The 17,379-nt window shown below is 41.1% G+C and overlaps 1 protein-coding gene across 5 annotated transcripts in view; it reads right to left on the bottom strand.

Annotated features, from left to right (window-relative positions):
• Positions 1 to 16,295, bottom strand: part of Wdr47 (WD repeat domain 47) — a 59,870-nt gene extending 43,575 nt beyond the window's left edge. For 3 of the 5 annotated variants that reach the window (XM_031375202.1, XM_031375204.1, XM_031375203.1), the window contains exon 1: positions 15,976 to 16,295. The gene's annotated coding sequence lies outside the window, so the exon portion shown is untranslated. The remainder of the gene's footprint in view (positions 1 to 15,975) is intronic. The other 2 variants (XM_031375200.1, XM_031375201.1) reach the window with 1 other exon arrangement.
• Positions 16,296 to 17,379: the final 1,084 nt, after the last annotated feature.

The following is a 17,379-nucleotide window of genomic DNA, read 5'->3' as shown; positions in this document are numbered from 1 at the left end:
CTGGCCCCAAACTCAGAAATCCACCTGCCTCTGCCTCCCAAGTGCTGGGATTAAAGGCGTGCACCACCTGCTGAAAATAGACTTCTGACAAGTTGTCCTCTAACTTGCATACTCCATGGCATACAAAGACTCACACATACACAAAATAAATAAATATATGTAAAAAATTTCTCAGAGCAATGCAAAAAGATTACACTAATGGACTGGCTGCAAGGAAATGTTTCCTGATGGTTAACATGACGATAAGGAGGCATGGTCTTTCTCACTGGACCAAGTCATTCTAACCAAGCTCACAGAAACACAAGTACATGTTTGTAGATAATCAATTTTGTTCCTTTCAATCTGCTTTGTCAATTTATTTCTTCATAAAAAGGAATACAAATGTACAGCCAACTAGAATAGCCAACCCATAGAATATTCTCATTAGCAAACAGCATATTGTCTCTTATGCAAAGACACTAACATGGATAAGGAACAGAGTGTGTTAAGAAAATTATTCAGTTAAGAAACAATTTTTTTGAAACAGAGTCTCACTATGTATCCCCCAGCTAACCTACAGCTCCCTATATGGACCAGATTGGCCTCTATCCACTCGCCTCTACCTCCTAAGTGCTGGAATTAACAGGGTGCACCACTCTACCAGGATAATTTGTTTATGTGTATAGGTGTTTTGCCTTGCTTGTATGTCTGTACACCACATGCATGCAGTGCCTGAAGACTCCAGAAGAGGACATGAGATTCCTTGGACTAGAGTTACAGATGGTTGTGAGCTACCATGTGGATGCCAGGAATCAAACCAAGGTCTTCTGAGAGAATAGCCTGTTGGGATAGCCAACTGCTATACATACTGTATCAGTTGGCTATGAAGATTTGTCCTGTATTCTCAGTTGTTAATTGCTGTGGCTGCAGAGTCAGGTGCAGGCAGGATATATGATATTGTCATTTCTACAGCCCACAAGACCTGCTTTATATATGTTGCTTCTTCACCTGCCCAAAAAGAGGATTCTTTGAGATTGTCATGTTAAAAAGCAAGCTGCTGGGTTGGTGAGATGGCTCAGCAGTTAAGAGCACTGACTGCTCTTCCAGAGGTCCTGAGTTCAACTCCCAGCAACCACATGGTGGCTCACAACCATCTATAATGGGATCTGATGCCCTTTTCTGGTGTGTCTGAAGAGAGTGACTTTGGACTCACATACATAAAAAAGAAATCTTGAGCCTTCTGATCCAGGAAGGAGCTGGGCTGGAGAGAGTGGAGATGGAGCGAGAAGAAAAAAAAAAGCAAGCTGTCACGGGGAAGCACTTTGTCTTCAATTTGGTCAAAAGGCAACACTAAAATATAAATGGGGTGTAGTCTGGCTGCTGATTGGTTCAAAATGAGTAAAGTATGGAGCCTTCCCCACTATGCTAATAGCATTTTTGTATTAGACTAGAGTATGGCTTTGATAAATAAAGAGCAGGCTGCTGGAGCTGGGGCAGAGGGAGGGAAGCAGAACAGGAGCAGGGCAGGAAAGTCAGATTGAGTCTAGATGGGTGGCCAAGGGTAGCCCTGCAAACAAGCGAATAGCCTTATACAGACATCTCTGCGTTTATCATTGAACCCCAAGTGGGACTCCTAGAAGCCCCCACAATAGTACCCAGAGTTCTTAACTGTGAACCATCTCTCCAGCCCCTCAACTCAAATACTTACTTACTGATAGAAGAATAAATAATTGGGGCAGGTGAGATGATTCAGCAGGTTAAGACGCCTGCTGTGGAACCCGAAGACCTGACTCTGATCCCCAGGACCCACATGATTAGAGGAGAGAACCAACTCCTGCAAGTTGTTCTCTGACCTGCATGTGGTGGAGGTGTGCATAGGCCCATAAATACACAAATACAATGTAATATTTAAAACCTTTTAAAGAGCTGGGCGGTGGTGGTGCACACTTTTAATCCCAGCACTTGGGAGGCAGAGGCAGGCGGATTTCTGTGTTCAAGGCCAGCCTGGTCTACAGAGTTCGTTCCAGGATAGCCAGGGCTATACAGAGAAACCTTGTCTCGAAAAACCAACCAACCAGCCAAACAAACAAACAAAAAAATAAAGCCTTTTAAAGAACAATATGTCTCTTCCCACAGTACTATAATGCCTGACAGATAAGCGCAAACCTTTCTCACAACAAGCCAACAGTTCGGTTCCTCACACTCTCATTGCTACATCCTCCAGTTTGTAAAATAAATAAAATAAAGTTAGTGAGAGCTCTACTCACTAAATTCTGACCATATTTCAGAACTATCTCCCTGAAATTCTCCCATACACATGGATTAGCGATTTTGAAGTCCCCAAACCTTCATATAATACTTACTTAAAAAAAAAAATGACTTTGGGTTGGAGAGATGGCTCAGCAGTTAAGAGCACTGACTGCTCTTCCAAAGGTCCTGAGTTCAACTCCCAGCAACCACCTGGTAGATCCAATCTGTAATAGGATCTGATGCCCTCTTCTGGTCTGTCTGAAGACAGTGACAGTGAACTCAGATACTTATAATAAATAAATCTTTTAAAAAAAATAGATTTTAACTAAATTCACTTGCAGAAAAATATTACTCCATTCTCATAATGAGAACTTAGGGGGCACATCATTGATATTACCATATACCAACTATACATTTAGCAAGAACTGAAACTATAATTTTCTCATGTAGTTCAATATAAATACTTTACAAGTCATATAGTCAATATTTAGACTAAATATTAAGTAAGTAATTCTAGAATGTAATTTGTAGCAATTTTCCTACTTTAACTCATAACTATGCTTAATGGCGTGTTATATTGACCAGGCTGGTCTCAATGCTTGGCCTCACATGATCCTCCAGTCTTAGTTTCCCCATATTCCAGACTATAGCCATACAGTGCTGTGACCAGCACAATTACAAGTTTAATACTACAATTATTTGTGTCCAGTAAAGCCTAAAGGAAGAAGATACACACTCTCAAAAGCACTTGTTTTACACTGACTTTTGAATAGGTAACAGAAAATGTATTCTAATTAATCTAGAATTAGTTCAGGATAGTAAAAGAACTAACAAAAACACAACTTGTAATTCTATACTATAAAATTTCCAGTTGAAAATGATGGTATTTTAATCACTTCAGAAATTTTATTCTTAAAAGTTTCACTATTACAAGATATATGCATATATACATGTATACATATTTGGAAGATGTGTAATTACTCTTTTCTAATCCATTACTGACACATCCATAGTAGCTGAGCTTACTGGCCTACCCGACCATGCCCATTTGTTGTTTATTTGCTTGTTTGTTTTTTCTGAAGTTTTTTTTAGGGGGGGGTGGCAAAGAGAAGAAGGGGCAAGACAAGGGTTTACTATTTTGCCCAGTCTGGTCTCAACAACTAAGTTCAAATAAAGTCATCTCAACATCTTGAATAGCTCAGACTATACTTATATGCTACTACATATAACTCTGAGGTTACCTTTAAACACATATGCACGTCAGGAATAGTAGCACACACCTTTAATCCTAACACTCAGAAGGCTATGGGAGGAGGATCTCAAATTCAAGGCCACCCTGGATTAGATGGTGAAATCCCTGTCTTTAAATGAGTAAGTGTGGTAGTTTGAATAGGTATGGCCCCTGTAAATTCAGGTGTTTGAATGCTTGGCCAATGGGAAGTAGCACTATAAAGAGGTGTGGACTGGGCTGGCAAGATGGCTCAGCAGGTAAGAGCACTGACTGCTCTTCCAAAGGTCCTGAGTTCAAATCCCAGCAACCACATAGTGGATCACAACCACCCATAATGAGATCTGACGTCCTCTTCTGTTGGATCTGAAGACAGCTACAGTGTACTCATCTATAATAATAAATCATCTTTGGGCCAGAGCGAGCAGGGACTGAGCAAATAAGGCCGACCTGAGCAAGCAGGGGTCCTAAATTCAATACCCAACAATTACATGAAGGCTCACAATCATCTGTATAGGCTCACAACCATCTGTATAGCTACACTGTACTCATATACATAAAATAAATACGTGAATCTTTAAAAAAATAATAATAATAGCCAGGCAGTGGTGGTGCACATCTTTAATCCCAGCACTTGGGAGGCAGAGACAGATGGATTTCTGAGTTCGAGGCCAGCTTGGAGTGAGTTCTACAGAGTGAGTTCCAGGACAGTCAGGGCTATATAGAAAAACCCTGTCTTGAAAAACCAAAAACCAAAAATAAAAATAAATAAATAAATAAATAAAAATAATAATTTTTTAAAAAAAGAAGGTGTGGAGGAAGTGTGTTACTGTTGGGGCAGGCTTTGAGGTCTCTGATGCTAAAGCTCTGCCCAGTGTGGAACATAGTCTCCTCCTGGCTGCCTTTGGATCAAGATGTAGAACTCTCAGCTCCTTCTCCAGCACCATGTCTGCCTGGAGGCTGTCATGTTTCCCACCATGATGATAACGGTCTGAATCTATAAAACTGTAAACCAGCCCCAATTAAATGTTGTCTTATATAAGAGTTGCCATGGTCATGGTGTCTCTTCACAGCAATGAAACCCTAACTAAGACAGTAGGGAAGGATAATGGGATTAAAATTCAATGATAGAGTGCTTGTTTTATATGCTGAAGGCCCTAGCTTCAATTCCCACTGGGGTTGGGGTAAGGGGAATGACACCATGTATGTTTAATTAATGCTAGTTAAATGAACTTGAAATGCAAAAAAAAAAAAAAAAGTCACTGAAAAAAAATGCTTTTTCTAAGTCTAGAATAAGTCACTTTTGTTTCTAACTTCTCTAAAGGTCTCTGCTTTTTAATAGGTTTCTGGCCTTTTGATCTTACTATTCTGTAAAAGTCAGTTCTCACCAAAGCATCTTAGGTAGGCTTCCCAGACTGCAGCTGCTGGAAACACCTACTTAGCAAAGAACTCACAAAGACACAACATTAGGGTAGATTCCACTGAAATAGGGTGGTGTCAATGTCCGTATTCCCATTAATAAATGACAGCTCTTTTGAAGTCACAACATGAAATTCTGAGTTTCTTGGGAATTTTCCTTTGAGAAATAAAATTTTACTCATATTCAATAACTGGACTAGGTGACACAAATTTTTTTTTAACATAAGAGAATAGGGGTTAGAGAGATGGCACCGTGGTTTAGAACACTAGCCACAAGCCTGGCAGTGCTGGCACAAGTCTTTTGATCCCAGTCCTCAGGAAGCAGAGGCAGGTGGATCTCTGAGTTTGAGGCTAGCCTGGCCTACAAAATGAGTTCCAGGACAGTCAGCACAACCCAATCTTGAAAATCCAAAATACATACATACATACATACATACATACATACATACCAAAAGCACTGACTGCAGCTGGGTGTGGTACATAGACAGATCTACATATTGAGTTCTAGGACAGCTAAAAAGCCACATATAAAGACCCTGTTAACAACAACAACAACATTCAAGGCCAGCCTGGTCTACAGAGTGAGTTCCAGGACAGCCAGGGCTACACAGAGAAACCCTGTCCTGAAAAAACAAGAAACAATAAAGAAAGAAAGAAAGGAAGGAAGGAAGGAAGGAAGGAAGGAAGGAAGAAAGGAAAGAAAGAAAGAAAGAAAGAAAGAAAGAAAGAAAGAAAGAAAGAAAGAAAGAAAGAAAGAAAGAAAGAAGGGAAGGAAGGAAGAAAGGAAGAAAGAACAAAAACCCCACTGGCTGCTCTTTCAGGAGACATGGGGTTCAGTTCACAGCACCCACATGGCAGCTCACACTCTCTCTAACTCCAGTCCCAAGAGATCTGATGCCATCCTACAGTCTCTTTGGGCATTACATATAGGCCAAAAAACCCACAAACACAAAATACAAATAAAAGAAAAAAGTTTAAATATAAAATTGGTTTTAGAGCTGGGTATGGTGGCACAACATTTAACCCCAGTACTCAGGAAACAGAGGCAGGAGGATCTCTGTAAGTTTAAGGCCAGCCTGGTCTACAGAGCAAGATCTAGGACAGCCAGGGCTACACAGAAAAAAGCCAAAACCAACCAACCAAACAAACAAAAAACCCTTAGTTTTAGAAATAAAAGATTAAAGGTCAATGTTAACAATAGATTAAAAATGATAACAGAAATATATTTTCGGGCTGGTGAGATGGCTCAGTGGGTAAGAGCACTGTCTGCTCTTCTGAAGGTCATGAGTTCAAATCCCAGCAACCACATGGTGGCTCACAACCACTCGTAATGAGATCTGATGCCCTCTTCTGGTGTCTGAAGACATCTACAATGTACTCATTTATAATAATAAATAAATCTTAAAAAAAAAAAAAAAGAAATATATTTTCATATGTAGAAAAAGAAAATTTTCATGAAAAAAGTATTACTGTAGTGTGCAAGTGGTGACACACTACAGTAATCTCAGTACTCAGCCAAAGCAGGCCTACTGAGAAGATGAGGTCAGCCTGAGCTATCTAGTATGGCCAGGGGAAACTTGGACTACACACCAAGATAATGACTCAAAAAAAAAAAAAAACAGTGTTAGCTTTCTAACCAAATATAGAGATGACTTCAATGTTTCTTTGCAATGATGTAGCTTACTTAAAATACAGAATTTAGAAAGAAGGAAAACATGGGAGACTAAGAACAGTTCAGAAGTTAAGGCTGAGGAAATTAGAACAGTATAAAACTTCATGATCATGAAAAAGTGCTTACAGTCTCTTTTTTTATTTATTTACTTATGATTTAATTTTGTGATTTATTTCAATTCATACTTTAGTAACAGGAAACACATATTCTGGTGGGTACTATGAAGTCTAGGATAAAAAGACATTTTGAATTTATACAGGTCAGTTAAAAAAAAGAAAATTTTCTTTAGCTCATTTACAAGCAAAACTGTCCTCCATTGTGCCTGCCAATAAACTGTTTATAAACATGTCCTTTCTTAATGTTGATAACCATCTTTAGATCATTGATTATTTTAACTTACTTTACAGAACTATGGGTGATTTTTGTCCCAAGACTATGGGGGATGTTAATATAAAGTGCTTGGCAAGAAGTCCTGTATGGCATAAACCAGGTGTGGTGTCCTGCACCTACGATCTAGCCCCCTGGAGGAAGGAGACAGAAGACCAAAAGTTCAAGGCCAGTGGAAGCTACTAAAAAAATTAAAAGGGACACAGAAAACTGGGTCAGTACCTAAGAGCACTTGCCACTAGCCCTGAAAACCTAAGTTTGATCCCTGGGATCCACATCCTAGGATGAGCCCAGGATAGGTTAGGGGAGAGCCTGCTCCCACAGCTTATCCTCTGACCTCGACATGTGTACAACTATGTACATACAAATACACACGCGCGTGCACACAGAGAGAGGGAGGGGGGGGGAATAATCCTTTTAAAGACAAAAAGAAATACAGTATACCTGGGTATGGTAGCACATGTCTAAGTTACAACAGTAGAATAAAACACTGGAGGAGTAAGATAAGAATATGAGTTAGAGCCAACTCAGACAGTGAGACACTATATTAAAAATAAGTAAAAGAAGCAAATTATGTTTAAAGCCTGGTACCACTTTAGCTATAGAGTAAAGTAAGATTAAATCATGTTGAACATATACCTAAAATATCTGTAGAAAAAGACACATGGAATTGGTAACAATGGTTGTGTCCCAAAGACATTGATAAATAGAAATGGTTACATGACTTTTTATCATGTACCCTGTTAAGTCTTTTGAATTGTACACCATGTATAAATATTACACATCCAAAAAATTTAAATGTGGGGCTAGAAAGATGGCTCAGCAGTTAAGAGCGTGTTGCTTTTCCAGAAAACCCAAGTTCAATTCCTAGCCCCCTCATCAAATGACTCACAACCACTTGTAACTCAAGCTGTAGGGTATCCAACCCTCCCTCTGCTTCTGCAGGTACATGCATACATGTGGCATACACATATAAAATTAAAAATAATAAAATAAAAGTTTCTACATAACGTTCAGTATTACCCAATACAGTGATTCCACTACAAGAGAAGCTGAAGCAGGTGGATGGCAAGCTCAAGGCCAGCCAAGACTACATCAAGGTGCACGGCAGGACCTTATGTCAAAAAAAATTCTCTAATAATAAAACATAAGCAGTTATGTCAGCTATGGTAGTAGCACACACTTTAAAAATATCAGCACTCTGGAGTTAGAGGCAAACAGAGCTCTGTGAGTTTGAGGCTAGTCTATATAGACCTGTAGGCCAATTAAGAATGTATATTGATACCCTGTCTCTCACACACAGACAGACACACACGGAGAGAGAGAATGTGTGTGTGTAAGTCAGAGCCAGGCATGTGATATACATAATCCCAGCACTTGGAAACAGAAGCATTAATTCTAAGTCAGCCTAGTCTATATAGAGAGTGTCAATATGGCCAGGCATCTGCACACATGTGCACATATTCCCCAACATACATATAACTAAAAATAAACTCTAAAATAACAATTTTATATATATATATATATATATATATATATATATACATATAAAATAAAGTAATATTACTTCAGAGTGATTTACTTTCTTATAACCCAAGACATACTTGTACTGATCAATGGATATAGCAATATGCAATTAGGAATAATTTAATTACTGCTATTTTCATTTAGCAGAATAACAGTAACAGGTTTTCCCCTGGGCCCCATGACTTATATAGTCATTACCAGGTATGGATTCCATCTTACAGACCAGGCCTTAAATCCACCCAAAACTGGTAGGCTGCTCTCATGACATCTGTGCCACTATTGCGCCAATGGACATATCTTGCAGCTTATCATTATTACAGCTCAGAGCATTCATAGCTGGGTGAAATTAATCATTAGTTTCCTCCTCTGGTATTGCTTATAATACCTTCCAGCACTATCAACACTATGAACACTAGCTAATCAATGTTGATGTTTCCTGCTGAGCACCAGCTAGATTTCTTCCTATAACTTGTGAATGTGGTGTGATCAGCAAGTCTCTTACTGTCAAATTGTGAAGGATAACACTGCATTGACAATAGCTTATAATGTTGCTTATAATGTTAGTGGTGACTATGGAACCCCACTGGCCAACAAATCAAAAGGATGTAACCATTCTTGATGCTAGGGGCTTCATTTGGTGGCACACAATGTATAGTTGGGCTATTGTTCCCTCATTATATGGTAATGTTACTTAAACTCCTTTTATATATGTTTACATTTTAGGAAGCTTCTACTGTAGATTTCCAGATAGCTTTTCAAGAGGCTATTAAAGCTGGCAGTGGTGGCACAAGCCTTTAATCCCAGCACTTGGGAAGCGGAGGCAGATGGATTTCTGAGTTCAAGGCCAGCCTGGTCTACAGAGTGAGTTCCAGGACAGCCAGGGCTACACAGAGAAACCCTGTCTCCAAAAACCAAAAGAGAGAGAGAGAGAGAGAGAGAGAGAGAGAGAGAGAGAGAGAGAGAGAGAGAGAGAGAGAGAGAGAGAGAGAGAGAGAGAGAGAAACTGTTAAAGTTAGTTGTCCTTCCTTATAGCCTCTCCTCCACCCTGTCCTCCCATTCCCCCACCCCAATTAATCCTCCTGTTCTCATTTCCTCTTTATCCCTTATAACATTGTTACATTTCTTCTTTGAAACACCCCTTCTTTCCCTCAAAGTGCCCTCCTCACTTAATAGCTACCCTAACCTCTGCATTTAAATGAAACACACATATCTAAAGCTTAAAAGCTAACATCCATATATGAGAAAAAAGATGCAATTCTTGTTTTTCTTGGTCTGGATTGCCTCACTCAGGATGACTGTGGTGTGCATTTGTAATTCCACATACTTGAGAGGCTAGGGCAGGAGTATACAGTTGAACCTCAGGAGTTCTGGGCAGTCTTGGGAACACAGAAAGACTCCACTTCAAAGGAGGATAGCAGCAGCAGCAGCAGCAGCATCAATATATATCACTCAGGCTGGTCTCAGACTAACTGCTTCAGATAAAGTTATGCTCCATGATAGGGGGTTTCTGATACAAAGACAACTTTTAATTTTAAAATTAAGACTCTAGGGTTGGGCAGGGCAGTGGTGGCTCACTTCTTTAATCCCAGCACTTGGGAGGCAGAGGCAGGCAGATTTCTGAGTTCGAGGCCAGCCTGGTCTATAGAGTGAGTTCCAGGATAGCCAGGGCTACAAAGAGAAACGCTGTCTCAAAAAAACAAAAAACAAAACAAAAAAAAACAAAAAAAAACCAAAAAAACCAAATTCAGATAAATTGAAATCATGTAACTTTTCTCATCATAATGCAATAAAAGTTAAAAAAAAAAAAAAGAGAGAGACTGTAGGGTTGAAGAGATAGTTGAGCAGTTTAGAGCAGATACTAGTCTTACAAGTACATCCAAGCTCAGTTCCTACACCCATATTCAGTAGTCATAGCCTCGGCTCCCAATAATTCAACACCCTAATATGGCCACAGAAGGCATCTATACTCAAACAGCATTTACACACACATATTCACATGTGAATAAAAGTAAAAATAAACCCTTGAAATGTTTAAATAAAATTAAGCTAAAAAGTATAAAAATGACCATTTTTAGACTTAGATCATGAAAGTCTGTTCTATTATTGAACTAAAAAACTAGAACAGAATCTCCAAAACAAAGATTAACTGCTGTGTTTTCAATATCTAATTACTGGGAACTATTCTTAAATCTTATATATATTGTTAATGGAGCCTTACAAAACCATTCTTCACGTCTCCTACCATCTGGATGACACTCCAATGAATACACATGAATAACTACCTTAATTAAAGCACCTTGAATAGAATGCAGTATACAGTAAACTAACACTTCCCATGATTTGTGCTCTTTTTGTACCACCTAAAATTTCATGACCAAGCCTACTTCCCTTCCTTCCCTCTCTCCTTTCCTCCCTCTCCTCTTTTTTCCTTTTCTTTCTTTGAACTTCCTATGTAAACCATGGTGCCTCCAAACCCACAACAATCCTCATGCCTCAGTCTCCAACGCACTGGATTATAGGCATGAGACACCATGCCCAACTGCTTTTTTTGAGACAGGGTCTCACATAGCTCAGGTTAGCCTCAAACTTGTTGTGTAGCAGAATCTGGCTTTGAACTAATGATCCTCCTGCCTCCATCTCCCAAGGGCTGTGATTACAGTTATATGGCATCATACCCAGATCTCAATTTTTTTCTTTAAGTTGGTAAACAAAACTTACCTAGTTTTCAAAGTAATGTTTAAAAAAAAAATTAAAACCAGAAGTTGAAGAGATGGTTTATGAGTTAAAAACATGAACTGCGGGCTGGAGAGATGGCTCAGCAGTTAAGAGCACTGACTGCTCTTGCAAAGGTCCTGAGTTCAAATCCCAGCAACCGCAAGGTGGCTCACAACCACCCGATCTGACGCCCTCTTCTGGTGCGTCTGAAGTCAGCTACAGCATACTTACAACAATAAATAAATCTTGGGGTCGGAGCAAGCAAGGCCAGAGCTAGTCAGACCTGAGCGAGCAGAGGTCCTGAGTACAGCCTCAGTATACTCATATACATAAAATAAATAAATAAATCTTAAAAAAAAAGAACTGCTCTTATAGAGGAACGGAGCTCAGTTGCCAGCACCAACTTCAGACAGATCACAAAATCTATTATAACACCAGCTCCAAGGGATCCTTTGGCCTCCTTGGGTACCAACACTAACATGCACATACCCCTAAGACACATATATCTCAAAAGATATAGACACACACACACACACACAATTAAATTAAAAAAAAAAATTTAACTAGTAGTGGTAAAATGCCTCAGTAAGTTAAGGCACTTGCCACCAAGCTCAATGACCTGACCCACAAGATGGAAAGAAGAGCTGACTCCTTCAAGTTGTCCTCTGACCTGCACATGGACTGAGCATGCACACACAAGCAAAATGCATAAACAAATAAATGTAATAAAAAGATCTTAAACATACATGTAAGTATTTTTATGTTCTAACACTGGTCTGCATACCTCAGATACAATGGTTGTTACTATAGTGAACATATATGTACATACATACATACATACATATACACTCAGTTTTAAGAAAGTGTGATATGTTATAAAAAAATGAAGAAGTCCCTAAAAAAAAAGTAAATATAAAATATCAAGGAAGTTCAGGGGGCAATGAAGTTTCCTGCTAATGTGTAAAAATTTATTCTTTCTAAATTTTGTATTTTATTACATAATATGTATGCATGTTTTGCCTGCCTGCATATCTGTGCATCACTTAGGCACCTGATGCATACAGAAGTAAGAAGAGGGTGTTAGATCTCCTGGACTAGATTCACAGATGGTTATAAGCCACCATGAGTGCTGGGACTTGAACCCAGGTCCTCTGGAAGAGCAGCCAGTGCTCTTGGCCAAGGAGCCATCTCTTCAGCTCCAGATTATCAGCCTTTGCCTCTAGAAAGAGAAAGTGAAAAGGAACGAACATTATTTACATTGGGTCCTGGCTGGACACTTCCATACATCATCTATATAAGTCTCATGCCCCTGTGGTCATTCTTTTACAGGTGATTACACTTATGCTCAGAGGTGTGAAATCTGCCCCTAGGGAAAATAAGTTCACAGCCCAGAATGAAATGAGTCAGTGAGTCTATCTAAACCAGTGCTTCCCAACCTTCTTAATGTTGGACCCCTTAATACAGTTCCTCATGTTGTGGTGACCCCCCAATCATAAAATTATTTTCATTGCTACTTTGTAACTGTAATTTTTCTACTGTTATGAATCATAATGTAAATATATGATATGCAAGATATCTGACATTCAACCCCTGTGAAGGGGTAGTTCAACAAAAGGAGTAGAAATGAATGGATTGAGAACTACTAATGTAAACTAAAATTCTTCACCATTCCCATTACAATACTCTAACTTTTATCAGGGCTTAAAACAAGCGGGAATAAGCTGGACTGTGGTGGCACACACCTTTAGTCCCAACACTCCTTGGGAGGCAGAGGCAGGCAGATCTTTTAAGTTGTAGGCCAGCCTGTTCTATAGAGAGGTCCAGGGCATACAAATAAAAAAATAAAAAACCAAGAGGGGAAGTTAGAATTTAAGTAATGGTGAACCTTTTTGTTTGGTTGGGGTTTTTTTTGTTTCATTTTGTTTTTGTTTTTGTTTTTGTTTTTCAAGAATGGTGGGCCTCAGACGGGCGCATGCCTTTAATCCCAGCACTTGGGAGTCAAAGGCAGATGGATTTCTGAGTTCGAGGCCAGCTTGGTCTACAGAGTGAGTTCCAGGACAGCCAGGGCTATACAGAGAAACCCTGTCTCCAAAAAAACAAAAAAACAAACAAACAAAAAAATGGAATTGCAAGAATGAAAAATGCCTTTTTTCCTGTGCTATGTGAGAATTTTCCATTCATTAATTAAGAATGCCTAAGACAAAGCTTCTTAAACTTCTGCTTTTAAGGACAGAAGAGACTAAACACAGCTTAGAATTCACTTAGCTTCAGTCAACTCCAACAGGAAGTCTATCTTGAAATCTCTAAATGTTATATTAGAAAGTAATGTTAATATTGCCTTCTCTTTGTGTCATCTTTGATTTGTATGAATATATCCAATTCTTCAAATGAAATTAAGGACTACTTCATGTGTCATCTATACACCTACAGATCTTTTTCTTGGATACTGGAGCTTATTCATTCTTTATCTGTGTTGTTCTAGGGATCAAGTCCAGGGTCTTTTGGATGCTAGACAGTACTCAGCCACTGAACTACAGGCCCAGCCTGAATTGATGTCAATACCTCAATTTGAAAAACACAGAGGGAATAAAATTATGTTTGCATTAGTCAAGCACCTGTGACCTGCAGTGAGGATTATCTAGTGCCAAATCTAACTCAAGTCAGTTATTAGCAGCAGCCTTATTGCAGGAGAGTGTCACTAACCCACACACAAAGACAAAGCCCTCTTTCCCCACGCCACCACAACTTAAAAAAACAAATAAACCCTCTACTGAGAATGAGAACACACCTCAATTTTTCCCCATAAACCTTTTAAGGCCACTGTAAAAAATAAGGTCTTGAATATAGAAATGTTAAAAGGATTACACAGAAAATGATAATATTGTCAGTGTTCCCCTCTGGTAAAAAGTAGTCAACAGATTCCTTAATATTTTCCAAAGCACTTGCAACTAAATTGATTTATTCAACATCACAAGTCTGCTCTTAGATTAAAACAACACCAGGCGTTATCCCTATTTTACAGAATAAGAAAACAAGGTCAATGACAGGATAAATATCTCTTCCAAGACTGTAATTACAGTAGCAAAGAGAAGCTTACATCCAGGCAATCTGATTTTCAGGGAACTGACCTACCAAGGAAAATTGGACATTTTTCTTATTATGACATATTTCTTATTGTTTTTCAAACTGTAGCACATACTAAACAAGTCATATGGTGTCCATTCAATAACAAACTATTTCACAAACAGAAAGAAACTGTACAATTATGTAACTGGAAACACTGGTTAGCATGCTTGCTCTCTTATGATACATTCCTATTACTGATTTTCATAAAGGACAAAAACTAGAAAAGTAGGAAGGTGGGAAATAAGTTAAATGTCTCTCACACACACATACACATACATACATACATACATACATACATACACACACACACACACACACACACACACACAATCGATAACGGCAGCCCAGTTCAAGGATTTTATGCTCTGGTTGTTTACATATACTGTTATGGATTATTTACTTGTCTTTCCCATTTATGTGTGACTTTGTTGGTGGAAGCAATGTACCTCCCCCTCCCAAAACCATAATGCACAATGATTTGTTACATCTTCCACCTAAATAAGATCTCCAGAATGTGCCATATAAAGAAAATTCGACTGCTAGGCGTTTCTCCTTTCTAGTAAAATGCTAACATAACATGCCAACACTTAAAACCAAAATAAATAAATAAAAAAAAATTGAAGTGGTATTTTCTGTGAAAAAGATTTACAGCCCTTTTAAACCTGTATGTTAATTCCTGTGCCATTAACTTTTTATAGCATTCTATGAACTCTACAACAAAGGAGGGAAACTAAGTGTCAGGATTTCAACCGATGAATCTGGGTGGAACAAAGACTTCTCCTTTCATTATGCAGTGAGAACCAAGTTGCCAAAAAAAAAAAAAAAAGAAAAAAAAAAAAAGAGCTCCCCTCAGACACCATTGGTAGTTACTAGCTGCATGTCTGGATGTGCAGGGGGGAAATCATCAGGTCAAATACTGCCCCTGCCTACTTGGTTCCTACCCCTTGGCCAAAGGCGTCGTCCCAGAGCTAGAGCCCCAATCTTTTTCTCCCCAATCCAGCGAAGGAGCTTAACCCTCTGAGTTCCATAACCTCCGGTGTCTTATGCAGGCGTCCCCCGGGACAACCCACGTTCGAAATTCAGTCGATGCCCCTGTCCCCACCCTCCCATACCCCCACAGGACTGCTCCTAATAGCCATTGGTGTCAGAAAGGGCAAACCGGGGTCCCCCCACCCCACCCCGAGTACCCCCAACCCCCAACCCCGCCACTCCCTACCCATTCGCTGGCCAAGGCGAGCCGGGAAAGGGACCAGCGCGCTGCCCTCAGTCTCGCCCCAGCCCAGGAGAGGGGCGAGGCAGATGCAACCCAGCCAGCCCTCCTCGCGCCCCTCAGCAGCGGCGAGGTGGGCACTGCATACCAGGGCGAGGGGCATCGCTCAGCCGCCCGAATCAGGATGGCAAGTAGGGGAAGGTGTGGTCCAGGAGTGGAGGCCTGGAGAGACTGCCTGGCGGGTCCCGGGTTCTGTCCCTGGGACACCCGGGCCTCGCCCGCATCCCATCTTCTCGCAGTCACCACCAAAGCCTACCCAAGACCCTCCTCCCGGCCGGCCGCGAACGCCGCCCAAGAGGCCGTGGGGTCTGCGCCTCATCAGGCTAGTGACAGGTGGCGACGGGTGACCATGGCAACCCACGGTGCACGGCGGCCCGCCTCCGCCTCCTGGAATCCACTCACCTGAGGGCTCCGGGCGGAGCCGGCAGTGGCGGCGGAGAAAAACGCGGCGGAGAGGCCGGCGGCCAGAGCCCGGAGGCAGCCAATTCCGGGCTGAGGCGCGAGCGCGAGGGCGGCGGTCTGGGTTAAGCAGCCCGCACGTCAATCCATCAGCTCGTCAGCCGGTCCTTCTCGCGTCCGCCCCTACCCCGCCTCCGACCGCTCCGCTCCCCAGACTGCGGTTGTCAAGCGCCGCTGGAACGGAGCTCCAGCCGCCAGCTGCAGCCAATCACTGCTCGTCCCTGAGGCCGCCTCAGGACCCCTCCTCGCGAGGCGGCTAGGCAGGTGCCTGAGCAGAAGAGTCGGCAGGGCCAGCCCAGGAGGATAGGGCGGGGCCTGGAGGCGGGGCCTAACGCGGCGGGGGGTGGGGGGGAGAACCTATGATTTGGCCATCCTGGAGGCTCCTGGCCCTCGCCTTCTCTGCTCTTAAGGGTTTAGGAGATGCCTGTAAGGAGGATGTAGGCCCAGAGCCTTCGAGTGAAGCTATGTTAAGTCCCAAAATAGCGTGGACAGGTGTGGTAGTTTGAAAGAGAATTTCCCCCATAGTCATGCATGTGAATGCTTGTCCCCAGATACTGGACTGATAGGGAAAGATTAGGATAGTGGTTCTCAACGTATGGGTCCCAACACCTCCTGGGGGGGGTAACGTATCAGATCATTTCAATTCATAGCAGTAGCCAACTGTTTTAAAGTAGCAACGAAAATAATTTAATGGCTGGGGACAAGGGATCACCAAAAGATGAGGAACTGTATTAAAGGGTCGCCAGCATTAGGAAAGTTGAGAACCATTGGATTGGGTATGAACTAGTTGGAAGAGATGTCACTGTGGGTGGTCTTGGAGGTTTCGAAAGCCAGCCCTTTCTTAGTTTTATGTCTGGTGCTTGTGTATCACATATAAGCTGTTAGCTCCAGCATCATGCCTCCCTGTCTGCTGGCACATTCGCTGCCATGACGGTCATGAACTAACCCTCTGGAACCCTGAGCTAAAAATTAAAGGCTGTGTTTTATAAGTTGCCTTGGTCATGGTGTTTTGTACAGCAATAAAAAAGTAACTAGGACAACCGGTCTGACACTTCCAAATGTAGAAGTCTTCTGTGCACTGGGTTTGACCCTTAATTCTACTTCCAATAATTTACTAATAAAGGTTAAATTAAATACATCCCCCTTGCTTGCCCTTTTTTGTACTCCATCTCCCTCCAGGAAAACTGTCCCCTTCCAGTTTCTCAAGGTGTAAAGCTAATCCCACCTTGAAGCCCTTAACAAGGTCGCTGTTTTGAACTGGCCTTCTAGTTACAGTAGTAACCTCACTCCTACAATATCTGTGTAGTAGTATTCTCCCAGATACATGATGCTCAAGGAGCCGAACCT

This window comes from Mastomys coucha, unplaced genomic scaffold (assembly GCF_008632895.1).
Source record: "Mastomys coucha isolate ucsf_1 unplaced genomic scaffold, UCSF_Mcou_1 pScaffold16, whole genome shotgun sequence".
NCBI lineage: Eukaryota > Metazoa > Chordata > Mammalia > Rodentia > Muridae > Mastomys > Mastomys coucha.
This window is presented reverse-complemented; position numbering and strand designations above follow the sequence as displayed.